The 14,088-nt window shown below is 37.9% G+C and overlaps 1 long non-coding RNA gene across 1 annotated transcript in view; it reads right to left on the bottom strand.

The window, feature by feature from the left end:
* Window positions 1-1,083: 1,083 nt before the first annotated feature.
* LOC132519441 (uncharacterized) overlaps window positions 1,084-14,088 on the bottom strand; it is an 80,426-nt gene continuing 67,421 nt past the window's right edge. Inside the window, exon 2 of the long non-coding RNA XR_009540165.1 lies at window positions 1,084-1,267. This is a non-coding gene — a long non-coding RNA (uncharacterized LOC132519441). The remainder of the gene's footprint in view (window positions 1,268-14,088) is intronic.

The raw sequence follows: 14,088 nt of genomic DNA, 5'->3' as shown, positions 1-14,088 counted from the left end.
ATTCTTTTATATGCTGCATATAAATAATATTATATATTTAGAAAGAGAGTTGAGTGAGGAATAATTCTTAAGCCAACCTTTTAAAAAGTATATATTCAGGAACACCAGTTGCCTAACATGCTCTTGAAATAAAAGGTCAATAAGTTTGGTAAAGTCTTCATGACTGTCTTTCATTTAGATATTAACCATATGCAGTAGTATATTAAAGACTCTGAGATGTCTTTAAGAAACATGTTTTAACCTTGTAAAATCTGTCCAAACTTATTTTAACACCAAATTATTTGTCATGCAGCATCCGTAAGGAATAAACACTAGGAAAATAATCTTAATTCATTTCATCTGTGTATTTACCAAGTTTGGTGCATTCCCTCTACACTAGGGGAGATATGTAGGCCATGGTACTTGAATTCAACAAGATCACAATCTAGAAGAGATCTTGTATTTGTTCATGACATTAAAAAGTTTTAAAAGTTGTATAAAATTATAAATGCTAAGTTCCAAATGACTGAGACAGGCAAGCACATGCCTTGGAAGTTGAGAGGAGTAGTACAGGAAGTAGATTTTTGGTGTCATCTTTGAATTGTTTGTGTCTCCCAAATACACATTGAAACCTAACCTCCAATGTGATGGTGCTTGGTGGTGGTACCTTTGGAAGGCAGAGCCCTCATGGATGCAATTAGTACCTGTTTAAAACACCCCCAGAGAGCTCTCTGGCCTCTTCTGCCAGGTATGACATAGAAAAGATAGCTATTAGCTAGAAAGCAGCCCCTCAAAAAACACTGAATCTTCCAGCACCTTGATTTTGGACTTTCCAGCCTCTAGACATATGAGAAATAAAGTTTGTTGTTGATAAGCCACCCAGTCTTCATGGTTTATAAACCACCCATTATAGCAGCCCGAATGGACTAAGTCAGTTGGACAGTCTCGGGCTATGCAGGAAGGAACAAAGCAGTCAGAGTGTGTGAGGGCGTGGTATGGAGTAGAGGCTGGGGGAGGGGAAGGAGGCATGGAGCATGGTATTGCATCTTACAAGGATGAGCAAAGAATGCCTGATGGACCATCTATATGCATAGTAATGACAGGTTAAGGAAAATAAGCTTTATTCCCCGATCATAGGCTTAGCCATATCAGTAGAGCCTTAGACTTCACCTCATAGACTCCAATGTGGCTGTTGCCACCACAGTTACTTTTCATTGAAGGGCAGCCTCCAGCTCTGTTCATTTCCTCTCAGATTCCTCACCTCTCTGTCCAGGCACATCCACCAGATCTGCAAAGTTAGAGCAGGAATACAATTGAAGACCTACATACCATATATCTAAGTACTTAAAATAGTAAAGTTGGAAAACTGTTAAATAGAATATGCTCTATCTTCCTACATTGACAAATATGCCTTCATAGAAACCTTCAAGGCTGGGTTCACATTTCTAATTCTTGTGGTAGGCAGATTTCTTAAAGTAGTCCCTAGTATGAGCTGAATTGTGTCCCCCCAAAATTCATGTGTTGAAGTCCTAACCCCCAGTATCTCAGAATGTAACTGTACTTGGAGATGGTATCTTTAAAGAGTTAATTAAGTTAAAATGAGGTCATATGGGTGGACCTTAATCCAGTATGATTGGTGTTTTTGTAAGAAGAGGCAATTAGGACACAGACATGTATGCAGAGAAGATTATGTGAAGACACAGGCAGAGGGCAATCATCTCCAGATCACTGAGAGAGGCCTTCAAAGAAACCAACCCTGCTGACACCTTGACCTCAGACTTTCTGCCTCCAGAATTATGAGAAAATACATTTCTATTGTTTAAGTTCCCAGTCTGTGGTACTTTGCTACAGCAGCCTGGGCACTAATATAGCTCCCAAACGTGTCTGGCCCTGATCCCCATAACCTGTAAATATGATGAGATGTCACTCGTCATGTAAGTTTGTAGGGCACAGATGACCTTAAAATAGGGCTATTATCCTGGACTTTCTTGGTGGGCCAAAGAAATCACATGAGCCATTAAAGGCACAGAACTTTCTCCATCTGCTGGCTGAAAAGAAAGTCAGAGAGATGAAAACTCCATGAGCTGTTGCTGGTCTGAAGATGGAGGGGCCATGTGAGGAGGAATGTAGAGGGCCTTAAGGAGCTGAAAGGCCCCTGAATGACAGTCAGAAAGGAATTGGGACCTCAGTCCTACAACCATTGTGAACTGAATTCTGCTAAAACCTGAGTGAGCTTGGAAGCATATCCTTCCCCAGATCCTCTGTAACACCCTAGCCCAGCCAACACCATAGCTTTGGCCTTAGGAAACCCTAAGCAGAGAATCCATCTGAGTCCACTTAGACTTCTGACCTCCAGAACCGTGAGATAATAAATTGGTGTTGTTTTAACTTAGTAAGTTTGTGGTAATTGGCTTATGCAGCAATTGAAAACTACTACAACACCCTTAGTGTTTTACCTCAGAACAGGAGAGTAGTGGGTCTAGAGCTCATACCCTTTCTCTTCCTACCCCTAGCTCCATCCGTCACTGTGAAACCTGGGGCACTTGAGCATACATGTTTCAACTTCATCCACACCCTCTGTAAACACCTATTCCTTGGCCACTCTTTGGACCTAGACTTGGACAAATTTGCTTCATGACTCCATCAGGAGGACAGATTCAGGGAAGAGGGCCACACAGGCCCCAGAAGCAAGCCCTAGGCTATTTGGGAGGGAACCATCAGGGTCACAGGTATCTGGAGCGTAGTTCAGATTAGGGAATGAAAAGCTCTCCACAGGTAACTGTCCTGCCCTATGGATTTCTTATTGGGGGTAGAGGGCGGGGAATTGCTAGGAAGACATAGTCAGAGGGGGGTCAAGTGGGATCTTGAAGTGCAGGACCCAGGAATGGGTCTAGTGATGATACAGTCTCCTAGTTAGTGCTTTTGAGATCTCAGAAAAACAAGAGTTCCTGTACAAGATAGGTTAAGAAACTTTGTTATATTGGAAAGGTAATTAAGCTTTTTCCTTTTAAGTCAGAGGAATAATGTGATAAAAATGGAATTTGAGTTCTTTTTAATTCGAAGTTAGGTATAAGTTGGATTTTGAAGTGAAAGAGATTGAAGGAAGAATTTCCAGATGAGAATGCATGGCAGTCATCCGAACCCAAGGTGAGGACCACTCAGATGCAGGGAGTAATGATGGGGATGTGTTTAAAAACAGAGGTGGAAAATATTTTTTAAAATATATTGGTGAATTTGAAGTGTTTCAAATGGAGATGTTTTGTATGCAGTTAATACTATGAAACAGGGATTCAAGAGAGAAAGAGGGACTTCCCTGGTGGGTCAGTGGTTAAGACTCTGTGCTCCCAAGGCACGGGGCATGTGTTGGATCCCTCGTCGGGGAACTAAGATCCAGCATGTCTCATGGCACGGCCAAAAAAACCACAAAACAACAACAACAACAAAAACAGAGAGAAAGAGGCACTTTAATGTTATTAACATTATGAGAATGCCTAAAACTGTTAAGAGTATAAGGTTTTCCAGGGGGACGTGCAAGGGGTGAGAAGAAACCTTAGAGGACTATCAAAGATCAGGCATGGAATAAGGAAAACCACAGAATAAAAAAGAGAAAGGGCATGCACAGAATGAAAAGCTTTTCCAGAAGTTTCCTATGGAAATGGACCTGAGTAAAAGAAAGGGGAAGGCTCTGAGTCAGGTGAATGTAATCCTCCCTTTCCTTCCAAGATCTGCTTCTCTCTTGTAATTCTTGCCTCTGAACCAACATCTGATTCTCTCTACGCTGTTCTAACTTTGGGTTGATAACCTTGTTTGGATTTTCTGTCTCTGAGCTTGTTCCTGTTCACTGACTCTTCTTCCTTGCAGGCATATCCTAGACTCAGTGTTTCTGACCTTACCTTTACCCTCAGTTCTCCCCCATTAGAGATGACTACACTGGAAGGTTTGAGACCTTTCTGTAGCAATACTGGGTAGTCCTCAAGGTTAAATGCAGCAATGAGGAGACTGAAGGTTAGGGGAAGGAGTAAGAGTTGGGGTAGTCATCGCTGGCCTTGAAGTGACCATCTCTTGCCAGAAATATTAAAAGAAAAATCAATGGATAAATCAATCATCTAAACTTAGTCTTATCACTTTGCATTATTGATTTTCTAAGGAATTTTAAGAGTGTCTAGTCTGAAAATTAATTTGGTGCTCATTATTTTGAGGAAGAAGGTAGAGTCAGAGTTCAGGGAGTTTTGTCATTACACTTCTCATTTCTGTCCTCTCAGAATGTCAGAAATGACCCCAACTTCATTGATTTGACAGGGCAGGAAGCAAAGTATCACATGAATACTTAGCTGAAGATGCTATGTAAACTATGAGGGTTCCTGTAATCAGGATCTCAGTCATATTCACTGGGCTGTCATCCAGTGCATACATATTTATTGAGCCCTTACGCTGTACTGGGGACTATTCCATGTGTGGGATTTAGAGTGGTAACAAGAATTATAAAATCCCTGCCCTCAACAAGTTTACATTTTAGGAATGTGGGGTAGGCAAAATTAAACATGAAAACAAATAAAATGCTTTCAATACAGAAATCACCCATCGCATAGTTTAAACTCCAAATCGCTTTTTCATGTGCTCTTCAAATTTATTCTAATGGTAGCATTTTCTAATCTTTATCACAACAAAACTTTACTATGAATTTTAAACCTAGCCTGATAACTGGATCTTTGTTAGATGTTGTTTATTTGCCTCCCCATGACTGTAGAGTTAGTTCCTAGTATGTCTTTGATTTATTAAGTAACCTAATCAGAGACCTGGGAGTCATTATAGACTCTGTTCTTAGCAAGGAAATCTATTGGTCTCTATATCTTGTCATTTTCACCTTTTTGATATGTCTAGAATCATCCTTGTCTACTCCAATTCCATGGTTAGTTAACCAGATGGGCATTATATATTGCTTTGGTTTATTTAGCTAGTTTACTTATTGGTCTCTCTGCTTCCCCTTACACTTCCTCCTTCTACACTTTACCCCTTACCCAGAATGACCTTAAAGCTACAATATGATCATGTCATTTCCTCATTTAATATCTTTCAAAGGCTTCTTGTCAACTGAGAATAAGGTGTAAACACTCTCACTTGGCTTACACAGCTTTTTGTGACCTGTGTCTGTTCAATTCACCAGGCTCAATCCCACCACTTTCCTTCCCCCCGACTCTGATCCAGCTGCACCAGTGATCCTAAGACTTTGGAAAGAACAGAGACTTTAGAGATGCTTGGATCTTAGTTTCAAACCAGGCTGTGACATGTCAGATATTTGGTAGGTTACTCAAAACTTTCCTGGGCTCCATCTTTTCTTCTTTAGGATGAATGTAGTATCACCTACTTCATTAGATCATTATGAGAACCATTTAAGTTATGTTACCTTGATAGTTATGTACTTGTACATTAAGAATCTAACACATAGTAAATGCTTTAAATGATAGCTGTTATGATTACTCACCCTTTGTCTAAAATATTCTTTCTCCAATGTTCAGCTGTTCATAAAACAGGCTCAATTCTTTCTTCAGAATTCAGCACAGACATCACCTTCTCTGAAATACTTTGGTTAAACTTACAAGAATTAAGCTCTGAGTTTGTTACAACCGGGTTCAATCTTAGCTCCATTACTTCCTGTTGGTATAACTTTCATCAAGTAACAGTTTCTCAGATCTTCAGTTTTCTCATTTGTGCAATGAGGATGAAAATCCCTATCTTATGGGTTTCTGTGAGTATTAAAACATTTTTGGAAAGGAAAAACAAATCTACGCCTTCTTTCCCAACAGTGAGAGAACAAAGGTTCTCTCACTTCCACTTTTTCTCTCCATCTCTTTGGTATTTTTATTGTTTCAAATAAAAGGAAGGCTAATTATATTTTCCTAAATTATGGGTTTATTATTTGTCACCTTTCCTTGAAATCCTCTTAATCATTTTAATTATTTCTTTCTATATTCCTTTCAGAAATAAGAAGACTTTTATTTATATTTAATAGGATCAAGGTATGAGTCAATGTGCATTTTTGTGTTTCTATTTATCAAATATAAATGTGTGATGCTTCATAAAACCTGCACCATCAGAGCCCAGCACCCATGGAAATATCCATGTATAGTGGACAGAATTAATTAATGTAGATGATCTGGTTTTGTGTTGGATATTGGCAAATGAAGTACGAGTCCTGTGTGGGGTGGGAAACACTTAGTTTCTCTTGAAAAAGAGATAAATTATTTAATGTGGTAGAAGAGGTTCTATTAAGGATAATGGGCCAGCTCTGGAAAAGGCACATTTTCATGAGCAGAAGAAATTTTAAATAGGCACCTTTAAAAAATTACTACATGGTTATTTCTATAAATATGCACAAAATATGCTTTGATTATCACCTTTTAAATAATAAGGGCATAATGGAATAAGGTAGAATTTGCAATCTGTGGTATTTATACATTTCTTTTTGGTTTGTATTATCCATCTTCATTTGTAATTTGCAAATACATTCCTTCACAAAACTCTCCTGATAAAACTTCAGAATCTCTGCACAACCATGTTATTTGAATAATATGTACTATTTGAATGTTCACGTCAGGAGTTGAACAGAATTGATAGAACATCTTCCTAGATTCTTAATAATGAGAGGAGTGCTTATACTGCATGGTGCAGGCATTTCTTGTAACAATTAGTCACTAAATGAAATCTACAGTAGGCTCCCCACAATCTCATTTCCATCTGCCTCTCTCTTTCTAAACATAATTGTCTTCAATTAGTTCTTATTCTATGCATTTTTAAAGTCATGTAGAAGTGCTTCCTTTACTGATACAATATGGGATATCGCAGCTTTATCCCCATCGGTTGAGGTGTGTCTGTAATAACCTCTAGAGTTTATAAGTGTTATACTAGCAACTGATTGCTAAGTTGCTATGTACTATACAGTCTTATAAAAGATTTCATTTCCTTTCAAAATGTTTGCAAACCATTTGGGCCATGCTGAATGATTTCTTGAATGAGTTGACTCATCTTTGGCTGTTTTCACACACACGTACTCCTGAAAGAGATGAGTCACCAAGATGAGTGAACCCTGAGCACAAACTGAAGCTCTGCCAAGGTAAATAACAAGCCAACTAAATCAGCATTTCCTTCAGCTGGGTTGCCTGTGGTCTGAGGAAGAATAAGCTACACATACACAGATGCCCTCAAATCTCAATGAATAGAGAGGAGAGGGAAGCTCCAGGGATAAGGAGATCCTGACACAGCCAACCAAATCGTTCTGGATTGGAAAGGCTGAGGGAAACTAGAAGATAGAAAATGCCGTAAAAATGCATCAAGTTAATTTCACGCTCTTCCTCCTTCAACTTTTGCACAAATTAAATTTAATGCTCCTCAGCCTGACTGGTCTGCATGCAGAATGGTACCACAGTGGTTGGGGCTGATGGAGATAAAAAGGGTTCAGTGTTATTTACAAAATAGTAAGAAAATATTTGTTCTGTGTTCATGAGTAACTTCACAGTAATTAAAATGTCCGCTTCTCCTCTCTTTAATGTTCTGAAACTCTTCTAATTCACACAGCATTAACATTAAACCATTCACTGTTCCTTGATATGAGATACCAAGTTAAGGTAACCAAATAGTTCAACCTCTCTTAATTTCCATTTCAACATAGAAGTGAGGGCTTTTGCTCATTAGATAGTTATCTTTGGTACCTTGTGGTCCTAAGTCTTTAAAATTTAAATTTTAAATTGGTGACTGTCTCAACATCAGTGTTAGAATAAAATGCCACAGGACAGGGAGATGTGGTGTGTGCATGGCCTGTAACATAGGTTAACTAGACGTTAACTAGACTTATTGTGGTGATCATTTCGCAATATATGCAAATATCAAATCAATACGTCATACACCTTAAACTAATACAATGTTGCATGTCAGTTACACGTCAATTTAAAAAAAAGAATAAAGCTCCACAGGACAAGGAGATGTGGTATGTGTATGGCCTGTACCATATCTAGAAACAGACACATTTCTTTTTTTTAAATTTTTATCTTATACTGAAGTACAGTTGATTTACAGTGTTGTGCTAATTTGACACATTTCTGATATTCACTAAAATTGCTGACACCAGTCTTTACCTAAGATGAAACAAATCCAAACTATCTATGCCCACACAAGATACCCCTCAGCAGTATTAGAGTGTTTGACCTGTAAATATTTGTGAGAACATCATAAACAAACGCATTCTGCCTTCCTCTCCTATTTGGTCTGACTTACCAAGGTGCTCTAAAGAGTTTTGGGACTTAAGGAAAAGTCCACCCCTTCTAGATCTGTTCCCTCAGGAATGAGGGAATGATAGAAACTGTTAGGAAATATGTATGTTTTAAGAGCTGGAGGGAGAACCTAGGGTCAAGGAAGGAGCCTGGAAGAGTTGTCAAAAATGTACTTGTTTTGTCCATTTTTCATCTCAGTTAACATACTCCTCCTGCACTTATATACTCCCAGAACATTTTTTTCTCTACTTTGTCCTAAAACATGGTTATGTTCCTAATAACTCTTGAGGGAAACTTTTCCCCACAGTACCTCCTGTATAACCCATTGGTCTTGGGATGGTGAGTTAAAGCCGAAGTCAAAAGGTTGCATTTTTGCTGGTTGTCTTCACTGGGTTGGGCTTGCTTTGCTATAATGTTACTTTTTGTTGAGGCAGAAGAGGTGCTGAGAGCTTTTTTTATTTTAATCTTTTCCCAGTCTGGGAATGGATGTAAGGGCGTCCTAGATGCAAATGTAGACACTGGGTTGCCGTAGCCGTCGTCGTCCTTTCTTCCTATTGCAAGGTCACTCTTACGAGGAGAGGAGAGGGCAGTGATGCCTTCTGAACTGCACCACAAGAAGGTGGATGAAAGACAAGAGAAAGTGTGATCACTTCAAACTAAACTAATCCTTCTTCCCTGGATGATGCTTAAAGGTGTCTTGATCATTTTGTTTACTGCAATGTCTCTATAAAGTATGACATGAATCTCAAAGATTTCATCTTTTCAGTAGGAATTACAGGGACAGCATATGCTCTTGCCTTGAGCAATCTTAGGTATTTGTGGAAAAAAAATTTTTTTTTCTTTAGTCCATGCAAAAGCATCTTTGAGAAATATTATTTCATTTTCCCCTGAATTTCATTTTGTTTTTCCTAAGCCTTCCCTTAAAATCTTGCAGCTAAGCTAATACCCAGGTTTTCTCTGCTGGAATCCACCCCCCGCCCTGCTCCACCACACACACACCCAACCCCTTGGTCTGTAGTGGCTCGCTCTCTTCCTCTCTCTCCTCCTTCCCCATCCTCACTGCCACCTTATGGACTGGTGGACCCTTAATCATCTTTTTAAAAGATGCTCAGATACCTCTGTGAAACTTCATCTGTCCCAGAAGAATTAGTTACCTCATCATTCGTGCTCCCAGAGTACCATGGAAACCCTCCCATTACCATTTATCTAATTACACTGTGGGTATCTGCTCACATCTGTTTCTCCCACTGGATTGTCATATCCTTCAGGGCATGACTGTGCCTTTGTCAACTTTGTATCGCTAGTGTCCAACCTAGTACCTAGACACTCAGTAAACGTTTGATAAATGAATGAATCAAGAGCAGGATAAAAGAGAGGAAAGCAGAGAGCAGCATTAAAGAATGAGAGCAAGCATATAAAGGACAGCATAAAAGGCTTTCTGCTCTCCTACTATCCCTACCCACGTCCCCTGGGGGAGATGGTAGGCAGTATCAGTGTGGACAACATGAGGCAACTTTGAAGAGGAAGCTGGAACTGGTCAACAGGAGGCAGCAAAGCAAGTAAAATCACTGATCTGGTGGACTCTGGCCAGGAGGTAGAGGTTGTCATGTATCTGTGTGATAAAGGACTGGTGATTTTAAAAGCACTTAGGTATGCTTGTAACTTGTAGATACAATGGTGATCTGGAATAAGTGACAGTAATAATGATGAGATACCATTTATGAACTACCTACGATGTGGCAGATGCCTACTGTGCTAGGCAGTTTTTTACATTATCAGTAATCATCTCAAGATCCCTGTATCATTTTCACAATTTTATATATAGGGAGTTAAAAAAAAACAACAACTAAGGAAGTTCAAGAACTACTTCAACTTGGGCCACGCAACTGTTAAGTTAATCCAACCTGGCTCCATTAAATGAGACCAGAATCAACTGTTGCCAGAGATCCACACCGGGAAAGGCTCCTAGAAACCAATTTAACCATTAGCCATGCAGCACAGTGGATTATTTCTGATGTGTCTAATTTTAACTGTCACTGGCCTCCTATGACTTGCTGCTCTTTGCCAGAAGAACTTCAGAAAGGCATTAATCATTTCTTAAAAGTGTGTCATTAGAACTTTGGCCAAAGGCTACATTTTGCCAGAATCACCAAGCTTACAGCAATTTAGAAGCTTTAGCCTGCAGAGGCACTAATACAACATTCCTCCCGAGTTTCATTTAGAATCTTCAGAAGGGAAAATGCCTCACGCCTCACATTCTCTTTTTCTTGTCCAAAGTCATTATGAAAGTCTCTGTTGCCTGTTCCTCTCACGCCTACTCATTCTAGGACTGTCATGTGGTTCTTCCCAGACTCATTCTCCCACTTCTTTACTCCCTCCTTCTTCCCTTCCTCTGGTACCTCTGTAACACGGTAAACAAAGCTTCCCACACCCTCAGTCTCTTCTTAGAAAGCTCCTTCCACTTTCTTATTTATCTGAAGCCGGAATCTCCCTTAAGGACACACACCTTTCTCCTGCACCCATCTCTGGAGGCCAGGAGTTGATCTCAGCCTGAAGAGCTGCTGGTGAGGGCTGCCCTGTCTCATCAGCCCCCAAAACCCCAACTGAGCTGCTACTCTCAGGCTTTGTCACAAATCTCTGCTCCTGCTGGCTAATCTTTATTTTTCACTGTGATTTGTATAATCTTCCTTGAAGGCAGGGAGCAGGTTTTCATATCTTTGACTTCTCTTCAGTAACTGGCAATTCTATAGATACTCGGCATTATTTTTAACAAATAATAAAAATAATAGCAAAATCTATCTTTATTGAGACTCCTTTCTCTCTCACCACCTACTTCTGCTCATAACTGATCTGGTTGTATTCTGTTGTTCTTACTTTTTCGAATAGTTTTTTTTTTTTGCTAATTAATTTTAGCCTCGTGTATTTAGAGCATTTAAGACAAAAATTCCCCCCAAATTTCTACTTGCACTGCATCTCTAAGTTTTGATATGAAGTACTTTCATTATTGTTCAGTTCAAAATTATCATTTCAGTTATGATTTCATTTTGATCAATGAATTTTTAGAACTTTTAAAAAAATGTTTAAATATATGTTTTAAAATATATCTGTTTTGCTTTGGAAAGTTTCATTGTAGTCAGAGTAGATATTCTGATGACACATATTCTTTGAAATTTAGTAGAGGATTGCCTAGTATTTGCCCCTGCCCCACTTTTAAAATGTGGCTCATGTGTATCCAAGAAGGATGGAAATTCTTTAGCTATTAGACCTAGGGTTCTATATAAGTCCTCTAGATCAAGATTGTTGTAGTCTTTATCTTCACCAGGTTTTCCATCTACTTTACCTTAGAATAATGTGGAGAGATGTGTTGAAACCTCCCACTATGATAGTGGGGTATCTACTTCTCTCTGTAGTTCTGGTATGTTTTTGTTTTGTAATTTTTAAGCTGTTTTATAAGGTGCTACAAGTTTTGAGTACATTAATCTTCTGTGTTAAAACTTTTATCATTAAATTGTGAGCCCCCCTTTTTTAATTCCACTAATTCTTCCTTTGACATAAAATTACTATAGACACCCTTGCTTTATTTTACTTGATCTTTGCTTAGAATATTTCTTTGCATCCTTTTACTTTCAACCTTTTAACAGCTTGTATTTTAGGTGTGTCTCTTTGAAAACAGTGTAAGGTTGGATTTATTCCCAAGCTGAAAATCTTCCTAAGCTGAAAATCTTCTCCTGTGTGAAAGGAAGTCCGTTCATTCAGCTATGGTTTCTGATATATGGATTTGTTTCTACCACCTTACTTTGTGTTTCCTAATTGTCTCACTTTTCTATGCATTCTTTTCTTGATTGATTGAGGATTGTTTGTTTTCTCATTCCATTTTCTCTACTTCTTTAGAAGGATAAAATCTATTTTTATTCCTTTAGGAATTATTCTTGAAATTTTAACATCCATGCTTAACAAAGGTTAATCAATCTTAATCTACTCCCAAAGAACATTAGGACTTCAGAACACATTCAGATCATCTCTCATTACTTATATGCTATTGTGATCCAGTATTTTGTCTTTCTCCTTTTTATAAAAGCATTGTAAATGAAATATTTTAATATTTTATAATGTGGAATTGTCTAACTGATCACCCTGCTTCCGTTCTGGCATACTTCAGGTCAATTCACAGTAGAGCAGTCAAGGAATCATTTGTCTTAAAAAAACCAAACTTTACTTGTATTAAAATTTATAATATGCATGTAGAAAAATACAGAGACCTCACATGTACAGCTTGATGAATTTTACAAAATGAATACATTCATACAACCATCCAGATCTAGAATTGGAAGATTACCAGCATCCTAGAAGCATCCTTTGTATCCCCTCCCAATCCTGAGACCCTTGGTTCTCCCCTATGGGAGCCACTATCCTGACCTGGAACACCATAGATTAGTTTGTCTAGTTTTGAATTTCATGTAAAATGAAATCATGCAGTACATATTCTTTTGTGTTTAGCTTCTTTCACTCAACATTACCCATATGAGATTCATCCATGTTGTTTAATTTAACAGTAGTCTGTTCAGTTTCATTGCAGTGTAGTATTTCACTGTATGAATGTATGAAAATGTATCCATTCTACTATTGATAGACATTGGGCCTTTCTCCAGCTTTTTGCTATTTTAAATAATGTTACCAAGCACATTATCGTATATATTTTGGGAGCACATATGTATACATCTCTGTATGATATATCCCTAGAAGTGGACTTATTACAAGATAGGGCATGTATAGGATTATTTTGAAAAGAGGCTAAGTGGTTTTTCAAAGTATTTGTAACAATTTATATTTTATACTGATGATGAACATCAGTGTATGAGTTGCTCAATATCCTCAATTCTTTCTAACTTTTACTTTTGAGATAATCTTAGACTTACACAAGAGTTGCAAAAGTATGACAGAGGTTCCTGTTATCTATTGCCTAGATTCCCCTTTAGTAAACATCATACAAAATCATAATGTATTTATCAAAGTAAAAAATGAACTTTGGTATAATACTAGTAATTAAACTACCCATTTTACTCAGATTTCACTAGTCCTTACTAGTCCTTCTATTAATGTCCCTTTTGTTTTCCAGGATCCAATCCAAGGTCCCACAATACACTTAGATGTCATGTCTCCTTAGTTTCTCCTTTACTTGGTGACCTTGTCTTTCATGATCTTCATATTTAAAAGGTACTGGTGGATTTGAATGTAGAATATCCTTTTATTTGTGTTTCTCAAATATGTCTTCATAATTAGATCAAGGTTATGCATTCTTGGGAAGAAAGCTGCAGGGATGATGTTCCCTTCTCAGGGCATCAAATCAGGTTAATGATGTTGAAATACATTCATCTTGATGATAACTTTGACCATTTGGTTAAAGTGTGTGCTAGTTTCTTCATTGTAAGCTTATTGTTTTCCCCTTTTTGATGAATAAACATATGGAGGAAGATGCTTTGAGAATCTGCAAATACGCTGTTTAAATTTTCACCATGACTTTTCACATCCATAGGTGAATCCTGCCTGCATAATTAGTACTGTGCTCTTCTAATGGTGATTTTGAATTTTCCTCATTTATTACTTGTAATTTTTATAAGGAAGCATCATACCTTTTATCTCACTTATTCACATTTTTATTTATATTAGTATGAACTCATGGATATTTCTTTTATTTTATGAGTTAGAATCCAGTACTATTGTTGTTTCTTTTCTTTTTTTATTACTATATTTATTCTTATATTGGTAGCCTTCATAACTTTATTAATTAATTAATTTTATTTTTGCTGTGTTGGGTCTTTGTTTCTGTATGAGGGCCTTCTCCAGT

Source organism: Lagenorhynchus albirostris, chromosome 4 (genome assembly GCF_949774975.1).
Source record: "Lagenorhynchus albirostris chromosome 4, mLagAlb1.1, whole genome shotgun sequence".
NCBI classification, from domain to species: Eukaryota; Metazoa; Chordata; class Mammalia; order Artiodactyla; family Delphinidae; genus Lagenorhynchus; species Lagenorhynchus albirostris.
This window is presented reverse-complemented; position numbering and strand designations above follow the sequence as displayed.